The sequence below is a fragment of the Elephantulus edwardii genome, unplaced genomic scaffold (genome assembly GCF_000299155.1).
Source record: "Elephantulus edwardii isolate Elephantulus edwardi_28Jun2011 unplaced genomic scaffold, EleEdw1.0 scaffold00011, whole genome shotgun sequence".
Taxonomy (NCBI): Eukaryota; Metazoa; Chordata; class Mammalia; order Macroscelidea; family Macroscelididae; genus Elephantulus; species Elephantulus edwardii.
Window position 1 is genome coordinate 30,799,903 of NW_006399761.1, and position 15,347 is coordinate 30,815,249.

Sequence of the window (15,347 nt, forward strand, 5' to 3'; positions counted from 1 at the left end):
CACAGCCCTTGGCCAGTCCCAAAGTCCAGTATAAGGCTTTTACCATTCTGCCCAATCACCACTTGGAGACCAGCAAATGCCAATCCAGCAAATCTTGCTATCTGATCCCAAATTTATTTCATATTGTCATTATAAAAAATAAACTTATAAAAGGGGTTATTTTGTATATTTTAAGAAAATATTGATTGATTGAAAAGTAGACATAATAATTTGGTTCCATTTTGTCTCTTATGATCTTTATGGTTTCGAGCTTTATTCCCAGGTCTCAGATCCACTTTGACTTGATTTTTTTGCATATGGTGTGAGATGTGGATTCTGTTTCAGCTTTCTGCAGGGAGCAGTCCAGTTTTGCCCACACCATTTGTTGAAGAGGTTGTCATTTCCCTATTTCATAGGGTTTATATCCTTGTTGATGATCAGTTGACCATAATTGGATGGGTATTTTCTGGGTTCTCAATTCTGTTGCCTTGGTCTATGTGCTTGTCATTGTACCAGCACCATACTGTTTTTGTTACTACCGCTGTGTTGTAGGTTTTGAGGTCAGGCAATGCTATGCCTCCAACCTTATTTTCAATTTCCAGAAGTGCTTTGCTTATCTTGGGTTTCTTTCTTTTCCAAATGAACTTGCCAATTTTCTTTTTATCTCTTTTAAAAATTAGTTTGATGTCTGTATTGAGATTACATTAAACAAGTAGACTGTTTTTGTCATTTCCACTATATTGAGTCTTCCTATCCAAGAGCAGGAAATATTTTTCATTTAGTTAGGTACCTTATCATTCCTCACAGTAGGAATTTGTAGTTTTCCTTATAAAGGTCTTTTGTATATCTGATTGGGTTTATTCCCAATGTCTCAGTTGGTGATTGGCTATTATAAATGATAATTTTTTTGTTTCCTTTTTTATGATTTCTTTGTTACTGTAGAGAAATCCCACTGATTTTTGTGTATTGATTTTGTGTCCTGAATGCTATTAAACTGTTCCATTGGGTCTAATTAGTTTTTACTGAGTCTTGGGGTTTTCTGTGTACACTATCATATCATCTGCATATAGTGACAGTTTTATACCTCTTTTCCAATTTGGATGCCTTTTATTTCCTTCTCTTGTCTAACTGCCCTGATACATACTACCAATAAAATATTGAAGAAAAGTAATCAAAGAGAGCATTCTTGTCTGGTGCCCATTCACAAGAGAAATGCCTCTAGTCTTTCTCCATTGAGAACTATGTTGGTTCTTGGTTTTGCATATATACTTTTCAATAGGTTGAGAAAATTTCCCTCTATTCCTATATTAACCCCACAGCTTCTAGAAGAAAGGAAATTATAAGGACATGAGCTGAAATCAGTGTGATATAAAACAGAAAAAACAATTGAAACCATCAACAAAACCAGGAGCTTGTTCTTCAAAAGGGTCAATAAAATTGACAAGCCATTGGCAAACTTAACAAAAGAAAAGAAAGAAGTCACAAATAACTTTAATAAGACATGAAAGAGGTAACACCACTACAGAACCAACAGAAACTAAATCAATAATAATGGAATATTATTAAAAGTTATACTCTGATAAATTTGAAAGCCTAGAGGAAATGGAAAAATACCTAGAAACCCATATTTTACCCAGATTGACAGAGATACATGTAAAACACTCAAACAGACCCATCACAAAAGAAGAAATTGAGCTGGTTACAAAAAGATTCCCTCACCAAAAAATGTCCTGGACAAATGGCTTCATGGCTGAATTCTACTAAACATTTAAAGATAAAGTATTACCAATTCCACTTAAGGTATTTCAAAAAATAGAAAAACAAGGAACATTCTTAGAGTCATTCTATTAAGCAAGCAAAACCCTAGTTACCACACTAGGCAAAGACATTACCAAAAAAGAAAGCTACAGACTAATATTTGTCATGAACTTAGATACAAAAATCCTTAACAAAATCTCTGACCTATAATTTATCATAACCAAGTGTATTTGGTTCAACAAACGAAGGATGGTGCAGCGTAAGAAAAACAATCTATGTCATTAATCACATTAACAAAGCAATGAACAAGGGCCACGTGCTATCAATTGATGCAGAAAAGGCTTTGATAAAATCTACTACCCCTTCCTGATAAAAGGCATCATTTTTCTACTGTTAGCTTTATTTGTTGTTCAATTATCAGAAGTGCAGGAAGTAATTGAAGATCATGGATTAGATCAGGCACACACTCATCTTTAAATTGACATCCTGGACAACAGATTTCCCCAATTTGATATCTTTTGATTTCTTGTTTGTTGTTACCATGAATGTTGAATGTGAATCCAAGGAAAAGAAAATCTCTGGCAACTTCAATCTTTCCTCCCTGTATCATGATGTTCCCTGTTGTTCAGGTGTGAGGATTTTTGTTTTCTTGATGTAATCCATATGGAATGTTGGAGTCTGTGATCTTCTGCAGCAAGGGTTTCGAGTCCTCTTCACTTTAGTGCACAATAACATGTCATCTATATAATGCAGGTTGTTCATGGGTTTTCCTCAAATCCTCATGCCACCTTTGTCAGCTGATACACTCTTGTGATGGGTGTTGGGAAGAGTCTTTCTTCTAACTCAAAGATTCCCTGATTCTCAATAGATTTGCCCTCTTGGAGAGGGATGGGCTTTTCTTTTCCCCCTCCTCAATGCCTGATTTATTCTTCCTGTGTAATTATTGAATAAACTCAGATAGCTCAATCTTTTTCACAGAATAACTGACATTAATAAAACCTGTGAAATGTTTGCCTTGTTAGAATCAAGAGAATATGGGTTTCCACATTGGTATCCCATCTTTAGAGAAAGAGGGAGTAAGAACTTTATAACAATTCCAAAAGGCCACAATCAGTCAAAAGACATCAAAAAGAGTTCCTGAATTAGAACTTTTTAGGGCATAATCACCAAATTAATACTCAATGGCGTAACACCTGAAAGCCTTTTCTGTGCAAACTGTTAATTCTGCATTTGTCAGCTTCCACAAAGAATTACTTCTTTTGAGTAAATGTGAGCCCCCAGAAGAATCCAACATGCAGTCACAAAGGCTGTCTATCCTGGAAAGAATAGATGCTAGGATTTCCTTTTCCTTGGATCCACAACTATAGAAGAAGCAATCAAGAAAATAACGGGCATATCACAGTGGACAAATCTGGTGCAAAGAATTTTTTAAACCACTAAAGAGTAAAGATATCAATTGAAAGAGTAGGCCTGACTGACCCAATCATGGTGTTTTCAATTACTTCATATGCATGTGAAAGTTAGTGAGTAGGGAAGACCAAAGAATTGACACCTCTAAAGAGTGATGTTCTTGGAGAATAGTAAATATATGAGGGACAGCCAAAATAACATATAAATCTGTCTTTGAAGAAATATAGCCAGAGAGATCCTCAGAAGCAGGGATGGTGAGACTATGTCTTACATCCTTCATGCACGTTATCAAGAGAGACTAGTCCCTGGAGGATATCATAATGGCAAAGTGGAAGGTAAATGAAAGAAAGGAAGACTTTCAATGGAATGAATTGACAGAAGCACAGCAGTCACATGCACAAACACAACGGAGATTCTGAGGATAGAGGAGAACTTGTTTTTATGTTGTACATAGATAGGTATGATGGTAGGTCTTTAAAACCAGACTTTTAAAATTCCATATTTTTTTAATAATTTTAATGAACATTTACAGAGATTTTGGATTTCCATTCATTCATTGCTGCACTTCTCTCCCCACCTAGCCCTCCCCTCCCCCAGTCCGCTCCTCTTTTTCAAAAGTAAAAGAAACAATCCCTCCCTGGGACACGATCCCCCCACACCCCTCCCGCTGCCCCAAGTACATTCCACTATGCAACCTTAATTGTGGACTCTTGTGATAACCATAATACCCTATCATACATCGCTTTTAAACAATCCCTCATCTGTTTCAGTGCAGTATACACAATTTATCCAGTTTTTCTCAGTTTTACCCCAACCCTGATATCAGTCCCATTTTACAACAGTGGCACCATGCAATATTTGTCCTTTTGCGACTGAGATATTTCACTCAGCATAATGTCCTCCAGGGTCACCCATTTTGAATAATATTGCATGAGTTCCTTGCTTTTCAATGAAGCGTAGTATTCCATTGTGTGAATATATCACAGCTTCTCTACCCATTCGTTTGTTAATGGGCACCTGGGTTGTTTCCAACTCCTTGCTATTGTGAACAGAGCTGCAGTAAACATGGGTGTGCATTAAAATTCCATATTTAAAGAATCATTTTCTCTTTTAAGGAGAGATATTTGAAAAAGGGAAAATTTGCTTGTATAACATTTAGGAGCACAACTTTGCATCAAATAGACCTAAGATCCAATTTTTCTGTGGCTGTAGACTAGCTGTGTGACTTTGGACAACTTACTACTTTCTCTGAGCTTCAGTTCCTCATTTGTGAATGAAGAAAAACAATTCCTGTCTTGTCAGTTTGTTGTGAAAAGTAAATGAGACCAAGAGGCTTAGCACTGCATCTGACAGGTCTGTCCTCATTGTGTGTGGTTGGTGTGGCTGCATTTCACTAATTCTCCAAGTGGGAAAACTGGATAAATTGCAACTCAGTCTGTGTCCCAGAGAGGTTACTATTGGACAAGCAGCAATTTCTATGTTCTAATTTCTTTTACCTTGTTCTCTGAATAGCTCAGAAGGGATGGATAGGCTGTGAAAAATGTTCTTGGGCTGGTCAATTTGAGGTATTTCATTTCACGAATCTGTCTGGAAACTGTCAGCTCATTTCATTGATCAATGACCACCCCAGTGTTGTAGTTTAAGTTATTACCATCCTAAACTAAAACTGAATGAGATCCTTAGGAATGAGGAGCTCTGAAAGGCACTTGGGTTCCTTCAGAGACATGGCTATGCTCTCCAATCAGGCTCCAATCCATTGTACAGGCAATTTGCATTTGTACACAGAGACTCCTTTGTCACTTACTGGTTTTGTCCCCACCAATTTGCAGGGAGCTTTGGCTGCTGTATAGATAGGACTGTCTGCAAAGCCATTGTGATTGCCTTTGCTATTCTCAGTTTCCAGGTAGATCCACACAGACACTATGCCAATCAATTCACCTATCAGTTAAAGAAACAGTAAATGCAGGCAATCTCCTGTCGATTTACAGTCTCTGAGACCCTGCTGAAGGGTCAGTTATTAGTTGGCTCCTACTTGATGGCAATGAGGTTTTTTGTTTTTTATGCTTGATCTTGCATTCAACTCACCCATTTCTGACCTAGGCTATTCATCCCACTTGGTACCTTTGCAAGTGGCTCAGTGTAGAACAGAAACTATCTACTAATTGCCATGGAGTTACTCCCCACTCAATGGCAACATCAAATATGTGCCATAATGTTCTGAAAGTGATGACCTACTAGAAGAATACACTCAAGTCTGACTTGCCAGATGCCTTTGCTAACCTTTTAGTGTTTAGTCATTTGTAACACCCAGGTACTCCTTGCAATTGTCTTTAAAGAAAGAAACAAAACAAAACAAAACAAAGCCTGTAGCCATCAAGTTTATTCTGACACATAGCAACAAGACAGAAGAGAACTGTCATACAGCCTCCAAGGCTGTAAATCTTTATAAGAACAGACTGTCACATCATTATTCTACTCACTAGCCCCTGGGTTCAAACTACTTGCCTTTAGGCTAGTGGCCAAGCGTTTAGTTACTGCATCAACAGGGTGTGTTATTGTTGTTGTTATGTGCCATCGAGTTGCCTGCGACTCATAGCAACCCTATGTACAACAGCCCTAAACTTCGCTCTGTCCTGTGCAAATCGCACTGTCTCTGACACTCCCATCCCAATTATCCCAGTCACTGAATCAATCCACCTCATAGAGGGCCTTCCTCTCCTGCACTGTCCCTCTACCCTCCCAAGCGTGATGTCCCTCTCTAAGGACCGGTTTCTCCTCACAACATGTCCAAAGTATGTTAGACGGAGCCTCAGAATCCTTGCCTCCAAGGAGCCACCCGGTTTAACCCTTTCCAGGACAAATCTGTTTGTTTTCCTAGCAGTTCATGGTACTCTCAGTACTCTTCTCCAGCACCATAGCTCAAAGGCATCAATTTTCCTTCTAGCCTCCTTTGACATTGTCCAACTCTCTGATGCATAACAGGTGATTGCGAAGACCATGGCCTGTATCAGATGCACCTTAGTCTCCAAAGAGATACCATTGCTCTTCAGTACTTTGGAGAGGTCCCTAACAGCAGACGTTCCCATGGCAATGAACCTTTTAATTTCCTGGCTGCTGGTGCCAAGACTGTTGACTATGGAGCCAAGCAAACTAAAGCTGTGTACAATCTCAATCTCTTCACCATCCATCCTGATGCTGCCAATTGGTCCAGTGGTGAGAATCTTTGTCTTCTTGACATTGAACAGGGTACCTAAAATTTTTCTTTAAAAGAATATAAATTTCCACTAATAATTGCTTGATGAGCCCAACTACCCCTTAAATCCATATACTCTGTGTATGCATCAGTAGGATTGTTGTTGTTGCTGCTGTAGTTGTTGTTATGTGCCATCGAGTTGCTTGCAACTCATAGTGACCCTATGTACAACAGCTCTGCATCCTGCTCTATCCTTTGCCAATCTTATTGTCTCTGACACACCTAACTCAATTACCCTAGTCACCGAGTCAATCCACCTCAAGGGTCTCAGTCTCCTGTGCTGTCCTTCCACCCTCCTAAGCACAATGCCCCTCTCCAATGACTGGTCACTCTTTGCAACATGTCCAAAGTATGTCAGACAAAGCTTCAGAATCCTTACCTCCAAGGAGCAGCCTGTTTGTTCTCCTAGCAGTCCATGCTATACTCAATACTCTTCTCCAGGATGCTCAAAGGCATCAATTCTCCTTCTACCATCTCTGGTCATTGTTCAGCTTTCTGAAGCATAGCAAGTAATTGTGAAGTCTGTGGCCTGGGTCAGGTGCACCTTCATCTCTAGACTGGCATTGTTGTTCTTCAGTACTCTGAAGAGGTCCCTGACAGCAGACTTTCCCAATGCTATTTGTCTTTTGATTTCCTGGCTGCTGGTACAAAGAGTGTTGATTGTGGAGCCAAGCAAACTAAAGCTGTTAAAAAACTTGAAAATCTCAATCTCCATTTCACTGTCTATCATGATGCTGCCAACAGGCCAGTAGTGAGAATCTTTGTTTTCTTGATGTTCAATTGTTTTCTTCAATCCATATTGAAGGCTGCAGTCCTTGACCTTCTGCATCAAGCACTTCAGGTTCTCCTCAATTTCAGCAAGCAGGAGTATTATAGCTGATGTTAGATGGATCTTGGCTGAAAGCAGAGAGGACCAAAGAAATGCCTAGCTGGGTTTCAATGACTATGCAAAGGCATTTAACTGTGTGATCACAACAAACTGGAGCTGACTCTGAGAAGAATGGGAATCCCAGAACACTTGCTTGTGCTTATGAGAAACCTATACTTGGACCAGGAGGCAGTCATCAGAACAGAGCAGGAAAACACTACATGGTTCAAAGTTGGGAAGGGTGTAAACCAGGGATGTTTCCTATCTCCATACCTTTTCAATATCTATGCAGAACAGATCATCCAGAAGGCTGGGCTGTATGAGAAGGAATGTGGCATCAGGATTGGAGGAAGACTCATTAACAACATTTGTTATGCAGATGACACAACCTTGCTTGCTGAAATCAGGAGGGTAGGAGGAATCCAGTATCTTTCAGTCATCTACATGTGTCACCCTCATATCAAAATATCTCTATATGTTTCTCAATTCAAATGGACTTTGAAAAGTTGAAGTGAGATGATAGGAAAAGCAAGTCACATGGATGCTAGGAGTAAGAACAGAAGGTGAAGGTACACACACATAAAGAAAGCATTTTCTTCTCCTCTGTACATTTCACTGGCTCTTTGACTTCTTGTTTCAGAGCCAAACACATCATGTCTTAGGAGAGCCGGAGAGTCTCACTTTCTGGAAATGAAACTTGGACAAAGTTCTGCGAGGTCCAACCAGGGTCGCTACCACCTTACCAAGGTTCTGATTAACCATAAAGGACAGGAAATGGCACTTGCCTGGGATTTGTGCAAAAAGTATTTACTTCGAGTTCTTCTAACCATTAATGGTAAGAAAATGTGGTGCAACTGAACCCCAGAGTCACCATGGTCCCTATGCATTCCTCAGCCCAGAAATCAGATCAAAAGTGAACCTGATGTAGTGGCACTGTCCCCTAACTGTTGACAGATGGAGACTAAGAGGCACAGAAATGCTCTTTCTTGTGTCAGCACTATAAAAACGTTGAACTGACCCATGAAAGATGGAGATGGAAGCTCGGCAGCCATTAGAAGCCATGCCTGCCTTCAAGCAATAACTCATTCCCATGGTCTTATGGAAATTATTTTATTGCAGTGGATTAGTTTTTCCGCTCTGCAAAAAAAATTACTGCTTATCAGCATCACAGAAATAAAGCTAAGAACTTTCCACGCTTTCTCTCCTTGACTGCAGTCCCCTCCTTCTGCCCGGAAACTTAATAAAATGGAACATTTCATTATTCTGGTTTGCATACCTCTTTTGAAGCTAAGCTGTCATCTGCAGCAAGGACTCTGAAGTGGCCAGTGTTAGGGTGATCTGATTGCCTCTTATGTTTGCTCAGACACATCTAAATGCTCCAGGAGCCACTCCTCAGCCAGGCCTTTCCTGAACCCTGTTGGAAGTTGCAAGTAGAAAGAAATAATTCAAAAGCAGCATTTTGTAGTGCCTTCAAAGCACAGTTTGGACACGGTTATTTCATGAGCTATTAACTGCCTGTCAAATTCCTTAAAAGAGGAAAACAAAACCAGATGCATTAAGAATTCACGTATTCACAGGTAGCTTAGTCCAGTTAGACTTCCTTGTTTCTCAAAGCCCATCTGTGATTTTTATCATAGGCCTGGCCAGGAGGATCCAACACATTGGGAATACAGGATCCCACAGTAAATGCTTCCAAGTATACACCACTTCCTGTTGTGTCAGAAAACCAAGCCTGTGGTGGGTTAATACAAACAAAGGGATTTCTTGGTTTTGTACCCTGATGGGGGCATGAAATATTGCAGGATATGTAGATCTTGCCTATCAGTCGTTGGCTTTTGGCGTCTTCGATTACCTGGAAAGATGGGATGAGTCTGCGGGGTCTGATGGCTGTCCTCTGAGGTGCCCAACTTCAGCTAGTCAGATGCCTAGACACAAAAGAATTTCATGAAACAACATATGAGCAAGAGCCTATGGTGATGAAAGAAGAAGTTCAGGCTGCTTTGAAGGAAATGGCAAAAAATAAAGCTCCAGGAATAGATGGTATACCAATTGACATATTTTAGCTAAAAGATGCTGCCTGGACTCACCAAGTTGTGCCAAGAAATCTGGAGAACGACCACTTGGCCAACTGACTGGAAGAGATCGATATTTGTTCCTATCCCAAAGAAAGGTGACCCAACATAATGTGGAAACTACAGAACAATCTCACTGATTTCACATGCAAGCAAGATTTTACTGAAGATTATCCAAAAACGACTGGAACAGCACATCAACAGAGAACTACCAGAAGTCCAGGCTGGTTTCAGAAGGGGTTGTGGTACTAGAGATGTTAGATGGTGGCTGATGTTAGATGGATCTTGGCCGAAAGCAGGGAATACCAGAAGAATGTCTATCTGTGTTTCATTGACTATGCAAAGGCATTTGACTGTGTGGATCATAACAAACTGTGGCTGACTCTGAGAAGAATGGGAATCCCAGAACACTTGATCGTTCTAATGCGAAACTTATACTTGGACCAGGAGGCAGTCGTCAGAACAGAGCAAGGGAACACTGCATGGTTCAAAATTGGGAAGGGTGTACGCTAGGGATGGATCCTATCTCCATACCTTTTCAACCTATATGCAGAACAGATTATCCGGGAGGCTGGGCTCTATGAGGAGAAATGTGGGGTCAAGTTTGGTGGACGATTTATCAACAATCTGCGTTATGCGGATGACACAACCCTGCTTGCTGAAACTGAGGAGGACCTGAAGCGCCTGCTGCAGAGTGTCAAGGACTGCAGCCTACAATATGGATTGAGGCTCAATGTCAAGAAGACAAAGATTCTCACCACTGGACCAATTGGCAGCATCAGGATGGATGGTGAAGAGATTGAGATTGTACACAGCTTTAGTTTGCTTGGCTCCATAGTCAACAGTCTTGGCACCAGCAGCCAGGAAATTAAAAGGCGCATTGCCATGGGAAAGTCTGCTGTTAGGGACCTCTCCAAAGTACTGAAGAGCAATGGTATCTCATTGGAGACTAAGGTGCGTCTGATACAGGCCATGGTCTTCGCAATCACCTGTTATGCATCAGAGAGTTGGACAAAGACCAAGGAGGATAGAAGGAGAATTGATGCCTTTGAGCTGTGGTGCTGGAGAAGAGTATTGAGAATACCATGAACTGCTAGGAAAACAAACAGATTTGTCCTGGAAAGGGTTAAACCGGGTGGCTCCTTGGAGGCAAGGATTCTGAGGCTCTGTCTAACATACTTTGGACATATTGTGAGGAAAGACCGGTCCTTGGAGAGGGACATCATGCTTGGGAGGGTGGAGGGACGGCGCAGGAGAGGAAGGCCCTCTGTGAGGTGGATTGATTCAGTGACTGGGATAATTGGGTTGGGAGTGTCAGAGACAGTGTGATTGGCACAGGACAGAGCGGAGTTTAGGGCTGTTGTACATAGGGTCGCTATGAGTCGCAGGTGACTCGACAGCACATAACAACAACAGCAACACGTAGATCTTTGGGCCCCACCGCAGACCTAATGATTCTGACAATCAAACACATCACCACTTGAGATCGTGAAGGGCTCCCATCTACATAAACCTAGAAGTCTAAGCAATATAGCTCGGACTCCACCTTGGAGAGGCCATAACTATTGCCTCTTCCAGCAGTACAACCCTCTTCCAGCTTCTCCACATTCTTGCACCATTTGGTTTTTGTTGTTGTTAGATGCTGTCAAGTTGAGTACAGCTCTCAGATCTGAACCCTGTGTTATCCGGTGCCAGCTGCATGATCTCTGATATGTTCATGTGCAGTTACAGTCACTGTGTCAATCTGTCTCGTTGAGCATCATCCTTCATTGCCACTGCCTCTTTACCATATGATACTTCCTGAAATTTTTCAGGATCAACGAGTTCTCTGTGTATTCCTTCCATATTCTTTTGATGCTCCCTGAATCATTTGATTTTGTCCATAGCATCTCTCAGAATTACACCTTTGAATTTGTTTTTCAGTTCTCAATTTTAGAAATGCCTAGTGAGTTCTTTCCTTTTTTATTTTCCAATCCCAGCTCTTTGCACATTCTGTTTAATTCTTTGTTTTGTCTTTTCCGGATGTCTTTTGAAATCTTCTGCTCTTTTACTTGGACTTTTCTTCCCTGTGTTTTGGCTTCTTGATGCTCAAGTGCAATTTTCAGAGCCTCCTCTGAGATCCATTTTTGTCTTTTCTTCCTCTTCTGTCTTTGAAATGGACTTTTTGTTCTCTTTGGGTGTCGCTGTCAGTTTGCTGGCAACTTGACAGAGACACCCTGATGGGGGTAAGCACAACAGAGATGCACCACTCCGGGAGAGGATCAGAGAGTCAATCCAGTTCAATTTTATTGGGATCTGCAGTGCACTTATAAACAGGAAGATAGCATAGTGTGGGCTTACAGACATGGGACATGTGGATTGGTTAGGAGAACCTCAGCCTCGTGCAGAACACTCCCAGCTCAACAGATGCAGCAGCAGTCTTCCCAGGTGGCGAGCTTTTTCAAGCCGGTACAACCAAACACAGGGGAGCCTTCTCTATCCCATATTAAAGACCAGTGGGAAGCTTGCACTTATCCAGAACTTAGGGAATCTGTCCTGGCCAGAGACCCTCCCTTCCTCCCCAACATTCTGCAACATTTAGGGGTGATATCTTTGATGTCATCCCATAACTCATCCAGTCTTCAATTATAGTGTTCAATATCACGAACTTGTCCATAAGATGATTTTTAAATATAGGTGGGATATTGAATAAGCAAAACACCTCTTAGAAACAAAAACTAAGTGGGAGACATAGCACTCCCAGATTTCAAAACATATTGTACAGTGGCCATAACCAAAACATGGTACTAGCATAATGATAGGCACATAAACCAATGGTACAGAATTGAGAACCCAGAAATGTACTCATCTGTCTATGGTCAGATGATATTTGACAAGGAAATAAAACCTATCAAATGGGGAAATGGCAACTTCTTCAACAAATAGCGCTGGCAAAACTGGACTGCCACCTGGAGAAAGCTGAAACAGATCTACTTCTCAATCGTACACAAAAATTAACTCAAGGTGGATCAGAGACCTGGAAGTAAAGCCCAAAACCATAAAGTCCATAAGAGACAAACTGGGATCAAGCTTAGATGACCTAGTCTAGTATGTAAAGAGACTGCCAAATATAGCCAGAAGTGAACAATCTAGACAGGATAAAATTGATGAGTAAGACTTTCTAAAGATTAAATCCCTGTGCACACGAAAAACTTTTTCAAACAGAGTGAAAAGAAATCCTACCAACTGGGAACATACATTTGGCAATACCATCTCAGACAAGAGTCTCATAAAGAAAGTTTACAGAATACTCCTGGGCCTCCACAAGAAAAAGACTGATAACCCAGTTACAAAATGAGCAAAAGATATAGAAAGAATTTTCACAAAGGAAGATATTTGAATGGCCAATGGACACATAAAGAAATGTTCCAAATCAATGGCAATAAGAAAAATGCAAATCAAAACCACAACGATATACCATCTCACTCCAGTAGCAGTGGCAAAGTTTAACAGGACAGCAAGTTAAAACTGTTGGAAAGGATGTGGTGAGATAGGAACTCTTCTACATCGTTGATGGTATTGTACAATGGTAAAACCACTCTGAAAGGAAGTCTGACATTTCCTCAAAAAGCTGAACATAGAAATTCCATATAATCCAACTATTCCATTGCTTGGAATAGACCCCAAGAATGAAAACTGAGGCACAAACAGAGACTTGTTCACAGCAGCATTAATCACCATCACAAGGACAACAAACAGTCCAGATGTCCAACCACAATCTAATGGATTGATAAATTCTGGTACATTCACATGATGGAATGCAACAAATCCCAGTGTCATGTTTTCCTTTATTCCACTGGCGGGGTTGGAACGCGGCATCTGGTGGCCCATACGGGACCTGGAGGACAACAAGGTCAAAGCTGCAGGTAAGTGACTAGTCAACTAAGTCCCGGAAAGAAAAGGACGAATTTATAAAAGGGGAAGGTATGGGCAATACCGGATGTAAAGGGAGAGTCGAAGAAATTTTGTGCTGGCTGTTAAAAGCCCGAGGATTAAAACTGAAACAAAAAACTTTAAATACCTTTTTTGAAACTGTAGAGGAAGTGGCTCCCTGGTTCCTCGATACAGGACACTTAACTTTGAGGTCATGGGAGAAATTAGGCAAGGATTTACAAAGGGTGGAAAAGGAGAAAACTCTGCCTCCTGGGGTGATTGGATTATGGACAATAGTTCAGACTTGTCTTGATAGCCCTGGTGATCACTTTAAATCTCCTATTCAAGAGGCAGAGGAAGCTCTCGAGGAGCTCAAAGAAATAAGATCAGCCACCAAAAAGGGAAGTGAGACGAGTAGTTCAGAGTCGGAGGAGGGGGAGGACGAGGATGTGGTGGCAATTACAAAAGCTTTGAGTAAGATTGCTCACCCGTCAGACACCCCTCCGCCTATAACTCCATCTGCTCCTCCACCACCATCTGCTCCTCTCCCTTACGGAACTAAGAAAGAGGAAATATCTAGTCATCATTACCCAGAGGTATGGGCTCGAGCCCCCCCCCAACCATGGGTGCGTTTCCTGTTTTTGCAGATGCGCAAGGTGCTAGAGTTCATGAGCCATCGGAGTGGAAAATAGTGCAGAGATTAGCAGAGGCAGTAAAGACCTACGGGCACAATGCTGAATTTACCATGGCTCAAATAGAGACACTTCACAGATATTGCATGACCCCTGGAGACTGGCAAAGTCTTGCGAGAGCCTGTCTACCCCCTGGCCAATATCTAGATTGGAAATCCATTGTTATTGAATTTGCAGCAGCACAAGCAGCCACTAATGCAAGGCAGGGGCAACCCACATGGGATGCTAATATGTTATTAAGTCAAGGAAGATTTGCAAACCAGCAGACTGGCTATCCATAGGCTGTTTACGATCAGATCAATAACATCTGTACTCGAGCATGGAAGACTCTTCCGTGCCGAGGAAAGGCTGGAGATAACTTGTCCAAAATCACCCAGGGACCAAACGAGGCTTTCTGATTTCATTGCCTGTATTGTGGAAGCTGCTGGGAGAGTTTTTGGAGATCCTGACATGGCTATGCCGCTAATTAAACAGTTGATTTTTGAGCAATGTAATTCGGAATGCAAAAGAACAATAACTCCTTATAAAGGAAAAGGATTAGAAGTTTGGCTAAAATTATGTAGGGACATCGGAGGCCCACTGTCAAACCCAGGCCTTGCAGCTGCAGTAGTAGCTGTGGTGAGAGAAACTGCCAAGGCTTCCCGCCAATCAGGTCCTCCAAAGGGGTGTTTTAAGTGTGGACAAATAGGCCACTTGAAGAGAGACTGTCCTCATAAAGATAGTAGGACACCTACATCCAACCCCTCTAAAAGACAACCAGGGATGTGTCCTAGGTGTCATAAAGGGTCACATTGGGCGAGTGAATGTATGTCCGTGAAGGATATAGAAGGCCAGCCCTTACACCAATCAACACATAGTTCAAAAAACGGGACACGGGGCCCCCGACCTCAGGGCCCTCAAATATATGGGGCTTTTCAAGAACCCATGATGCAGCACTGGCCCAGCCTGACTCGACCACAAGAGCCAGGGATGCTAAAACCCTTGCAAAAAGGGCGTCCAGCACTCCTATCCGAAGACCTACAAGAGGAAGCGGCGGACTGGACATCCGTGCCACCGCCTGACTCATATTAACCCCAGAGATGGGAACACAAGCCATTGATTCTGACTTTAATGAAAAGATTCCCCCGGGATGTATTGGACTTATTATTGGGCGAGGCTCAACCACACAAAAGGGGCTGTATGTTCATCCAGGTGTAGTGGACCCCGATTATATAGGCCCTGTATAAATATTAGTCTCCTCCCCAAGAGGAATATCAGCTATCTCCCCTGGGGATCGTATAGCACAATTATTGGTACTGACTAGCCACCATCTCCAATACCCCTCCACAGGGGACAGAAGGGAAGGTGATCTTGGGTCCACAGGCCAAACATCCACGTGGCTATCTTTAGATATGGGATCCCGA